Source organism: Siphateles boraxobius, unplaced genomic scaffold, assembly GCF_051911475.1.
Source record: "Siphateles boraxobius isolate OS27281-9 unplaced genomic scaffold, OSU_SipBor_1 25, whole genome shotgun sequence".
Classification (NCBI taxonomy): domain Eukaryota; kingdom Metazoa; phylum Chordata; class Actinopteri; order Cypriniformes; family Leuciscidae; genus Siphateles; species Siphateles boraxobius.
In genome coordinates this window covers 30,618,291-30,623,889 of record NW_027508866.1, presented here as the reverse complement: position 1 = coordinate 30,623,889, position 5,599 = coordinate 30,618,291, and the positions used below count along the sequence as shown (strand labels likewise).

At 35.5% G+C, this 5,599-nt stretch overlaps 1 pseudogene; it reads right to left on the bottom strand.

The window, feature by feature from the left end:
* Positions 1-4,056: 4,056 nt before the first annotated feature.
* LOC143750412 (trace amine-associated receptor 13c-like) lies at positions 4,057-5,041 on the bottom strand (annotated as a pseudogene).
* Positions 5,042-5,599: the final 558 nt, after the last annotated feature.

The window sequence follows — 5,599 nt, the reverse complement described above, 5'->3', positions numbered from 1 at the left end:
TGTAACCCTGGTTCCCTGAGAGGGAACGAGACGCTGCGTTTTCCTTTCATACTTCCTGCATGCCCTGATCGACTTGCTTCAGGCTTTTTCAGAAGCTGTCGCGGTCTGTTTTCAGGTGTGCTTTATAGCTTCCTGGTCTATGACGTCACCCGCCTATGACGTCTAGCTCTTCCATTGGACTGATTATACACGTGCTTCACGACGCAATCACGCAGAGCGTTCCCACCGCGTCTCAACGCAGCGTCTCGTTCCCTCTCAGGGAACCAGGGTTACATGCGTAACCTGAGACGTTTTGCAAGAAGAATCTGAGGTTTTGTGAATATAGCTTGAAAATTCGGTTTTGTGTTCACAGTTTAGAGAAAAGGAGAGCAGCTTTCAAGAAATGTGTCTTAGCAATCGAGAAAAACTGTATATTGCGGGGACCAAATGTCCCCACAAGGATAATAATGGGTTAATAAATATCTTAAACTTTGAACTTTGAAAATGTAAAAATGCATAAAGTTTTCTGTGATGGGTAGGATTAGTGTAAGGGGATATAATAAACAGACATATGTCTGTGTGTGTGTGAGAGAGAGAGAGAGAGAGAGAGAGAGAGAGAGAGAGAGAGAGAGAGAGAGAGAGAGAGAGAGAGAGAGAGAGAGAGAGAGAGAGAGAGAGAGAGAGAGAGAGAGAGAGAGAGAGAGAGAGAGAGAGAGAGAGAGAGAGAGAGAGAGAGGTCAGTTATGTTCATTCCTCTATTACCAGGCCATCATTTATGTATAAATGTATGCTGAATTTATTGTTTTTTTATCTTTTCTTTTTCTGACAAATGAATTTTTTTACTTTTTTTTTTTTTGCTTTTCCCATTCATTTTCAATGTGGGGTTATATTGACTTGACTTGGTTTTTTGTGTGTGTATATAGATAGATGATGTAGAAAAAGTCAAAAAAAATTATGCAACTCTTACTGAGATGAAGGGAACCATGTTTTTTAACTAAGGAAATGTCGATTGTCGATTGAAATGTCGAACCCAAACACAATATGAGCTTGAGTGTTTATGCAAAAGACACGAGTGCAAAAGGTTAAACTTGTCAGTTTAGTTCACGTTTACATAAAAAAAAAACCTGGAAAAACAGCAGTGGAATGCAAAAACACGTTCTGTGGAAACTGCCTCAATGCTCTCAGTGCACCATCACGGGCAGTTACGTCTATTTTTGCACTGGAACAGTGGATTACAGTTTTGAAACAGAGTTCATTTGAACTGTCTGTAGTGAAACACTATAACGTCTTGAACACTCTGTGTGTGAGGAGGAGCTGTCTAAGCCTCGCTTTCACCTCAGATACAGAAAGCAGACAAGATGACAAGGCAGTGTGATCAGCTAAAATGTTTTATGTAAAGATAATAGGCAATATATCGCGTCACCAAAAATGATCAAGGCCATGTCCCTATTATCGTGCGAAAAGTTAATATACTGTAGTAATTATTGTGACAGACCTATACTTTTCAGGCAAGAGATTTACAAATGTGTCCAGAATTTACAGGTATACTTTCCCATCTTCAGATCTAATAATACGCTGTATGATTAAAGCCTGATTAGGTTACTTAAACTCATAATAAAATAAAAGTAAGTACAATTTTACTTCTTGTGTATAAAATTAATGTCAAATTTACACTATGGCATTTCAACCACAAGACAAGACAACTACTGAAAAAAGTTTATAAATGCATTTGTATTGAATTGAAATCAACTCATTTTATTAATTATGAGTTGATTAAATTTAATAGTTAAATTTGATCATTTAAATTATTAGACATTTTAGTAATATAGCCTATACCTTTTTACTCACAAGCACAATTAAAACTCTATTATTAACACATTTAATAACAAATCTTTAAACATTTGAATTCATTCATTCAGTCTAAAAGAATGATTTAAAAAAATTACTATAAAAACAACTGTATATGAACAGTGATTTTGCCAATTGGTTAACAATGTGACCTATAACAATAACCTTGTCAGTTTCCATGAATGGCATACTTTAGGTCCAGTTTAAATTAAAGGAGGCCTACAATTTTAATAACAAAAAATAATTTGTTTACTATATCTAGATTAATTGATTACAGTATCACCTATTGAAAGAAAGTCTGCACAGAAATTCTGGTTAGACATGCTGGGCTCCATATCTCCATAGCTGTGTGTTAGATAGGTTAAATACAGTACAGACACTACTGGGAAAACAGACAAAATGAAATGCTTAATAACTGTCCATATCATCACTCAAACTAACCCTTAGTCATTTTATCCCATTTCTATCCCATTTGTCTTGATCCTCATGTATTACAAATTTTAACCACTGGTAGAAATAATCTTTAGTGTTGAAACCGGAGAAGTCTTTCACGTAAATTAAAGATTATATCTGAAATAACACTACTTGAACATGGCAAAAAATATCTCACTTAACTTTTATCCTTTGCAAAGCGACTTTTCCTCAGAAGACCACATCACAGTTCTTTAGCGTTTGCAGATTAAACCCAACTCAATCTTTAAAAAAGTCTCTGAAGACACTACACATTTACATTGTGATTAACACTATTAACCATTATTCTTCATGTCTAAACAAGATTTGTGCTTGCATCAGTTTTCCACTCTGAGTTTATAAATTCTTAGAAATAAGTTGTTTAGATGATCTTAGTCATTTGAAGGCCTTTAAAGACCCTGTAAAGTCAAAATGAAGTATGTGTTCTGAGTTTGTCATATCACAGAAAAATGTGTTATTAGCCACCCAGCCAAATTTGAATGATAAAAAAGCCGGCAAGTACATAAAATAAGCTATCAAAATCTTGAAAAAATGAGCAGTAGTCTCTGCTCTCAAACGCTGGGTGCGTGTCCGCTGGCTGCGCTGTAACCACGCCCAGTCGCGGTAAAGCTGCCGTAGCCACACTCAACTGTAACCCGCTACAGCCAGAATGGATGCTCCTAGCAGCTTATAAAGGTTAATTATAACATAAGCACACAAGGCAACTTACACTCATTGGTGGGCACGCATTGCCGAGGATGACCCCAGTTGTCGGCACGACGGAAGGATGAAGGCCGAGGCGGGAGATAGTCAGTTCGGCCCCATTCACCAGTAACAGCGGATCAGTGAATCCCAGTTGTCTTCGACGAAAGTTTATAAAACTATCCCGTGTAAAATGATCACTACAGAGGCGGGTTTTGGTGGTGATCCTCACCTCATCTGAACAAAATTAATCCATCTCTTCTTGATGCGATCGTTTTTAGGAAATTTAAATAAGGACACCGATCTGTTTTGTACATGATCGCATCCAGGTAGTACGCATTTCCGTGATGAAGACATAGCTAACTAGCAAACTGTATGCTGTAGTAACAAATAATAGTACTGACAGTAACTCGCGATTGAGCTCCAAACTGATGCGAATGTGCTCTATTTATATTGTTAGTGGAGTGGCCAGCCTCAGTGGCTCTAGTACATCATGTAGGGGAATGTCCAGGAGTTCAGGGGCTCCAGTGCGTCATCGGGCCCCGTTTTAGACCCGCCCAAAAAATCCGGAAAATAGCAATGGTGAAAAACTGTTTAACGGTCGAACTCCACAATTCAGTACTTCACAGTTCACAGTCTTTGTTAATATGTTTTAGCAATACATTTCTAACATTTATAATGTGTTTAGAATTTTTTTTTAAATTGCCTTTACAGGGACTTTAAGAGAACAAATGGGGATTGATATGGTGTAATTTCAAAACCATATAAGCTACACAAAGATTGATATCTTTCACAATGAAGATCACAGTACTTCATCTGGAAACAGATTATCTTAAGTTGACCCTGAAATGTCATTATTTACTCAACCTCATATTGTTCTAAACGTACGCATTTCGAACACAAATTATATTTTAAAGAATGTTGAGATATTTCTCAAAATGTTTTATATTCCGCATTAGAAAACGTTATACAGTTTTGGAACAATATGGTGGTGAATAAATTATGACAATTTTATTTAGGCGTGAACTGTACCCTTTGTGTTTTGCATAGGTTTTACAGTAATGCAACAGCAGGAGATCATTTCTCTTCCATGAATAGGTTAAAGTATTCTGAAAAAGGTTTGAATATTTTCAGAGTCAAAATGTATTTTGCTGATATTCGAAACCATTTATAAAACATTGCATAAATAAGTGGATTCATGCATGAATTCATGCATAAAATCCAATACATTATATTAATTACAAAGGAGTCACCTTTGTCTTGACCAACAGTAAGAGCAGCTATATAATATGGTATCCAACAAAGAAGATCAACCATTACAACAATACCTAAGGTTCTTGCAGCCTTTTTTTCTGACTTGGCCTTTTTGTCTGTGAGTGAATTTATATGCTTTGCTTGATGTTTTGGTACGACACAGATTTTCAGATATAAAGTAATGATTAAACAACAAGGTGTCACTAAAGTAACTAAGACATCTGTTTTGATATATCCCAACTTAATAACAAGTACACATTCTGCAATACACATATAATTTTTCTCTGGATAGAGTAGAGAATCGTACAAAAGAAAAAAAGAATATACGCAGGAAAATACCCAGTTTGCAACAATAGAAAAAACTGCTCTGTTAATATTTACCCTTGATGAATATCACAAAGGGTCATTCACAGCAATGTAACAATGCACAGATATAATAATCAAATTACCAAGAGATGCTGTTACAACCACATAGAAAATAAAAGGAAATATCAAGCAAAATATTTCTCCAAAGAACCAGCACGGCTCAATCAATTTGATACCCTGTACTGGCATAAAAATCAGTCCCACAATCAGATCAGCCACAGCCAGAGAAAAGATCAGCACATTGGTTGGAGTGTGAAGCTGCTTGAAGTGAGAGATGGATATGATCACCAGCAAGTTCAGAAAAACAGTGAACACTGATATTGTAGAAATGAATATGTATACAATAATGTACTCAAATCCAGGTTTTACATTTTTTGTACTTGTTCGGAAAGCAGTATTGGATTGTTTCATTTTCTGTGTTTGTTGCGCCCCAGTTAGACATAATGAGGATAGCTCAATTTTGAGTAGACTCTGTGCTTCACAAGATAACAAGGATGCTTGTCAGTTTGTCCTCCTTGAGCTCATTACTGACATGACTGTTATATACTCGCAGAAAGCGCAGACACCATCCATTCAACATGATTATTTGATTATTCACCTTTCAACCCACCTACTAGTTAAATATTCATAGATGGGATTAATCTGATTCATACAGATTTGAAATAAATTAATCCAATAATCTTTTCATAAAAGAGAATATCTCAGAGATAATTTTAAAGTTACATTTTACGCATTAAAGTACCTGCAGTTTGGCAAAACTACTATTAGATCTAATCTTTCAACTGCAATACATTCTACTTAAACTTACTACTTAAGCTATGCATGTTAATACACAATAAAATTAAAAGCTTGAAGCTTTAGACATGTAATACTTTAGACATGTCCCTGGAGATTGTAATAAAATGAATCTTCTAAGAAAACATATATATAAAATTTGCTCAAAAATTTGTAAATTATAGTCATACTTTATTCATATTAAAATGATATATTATCAGAACCA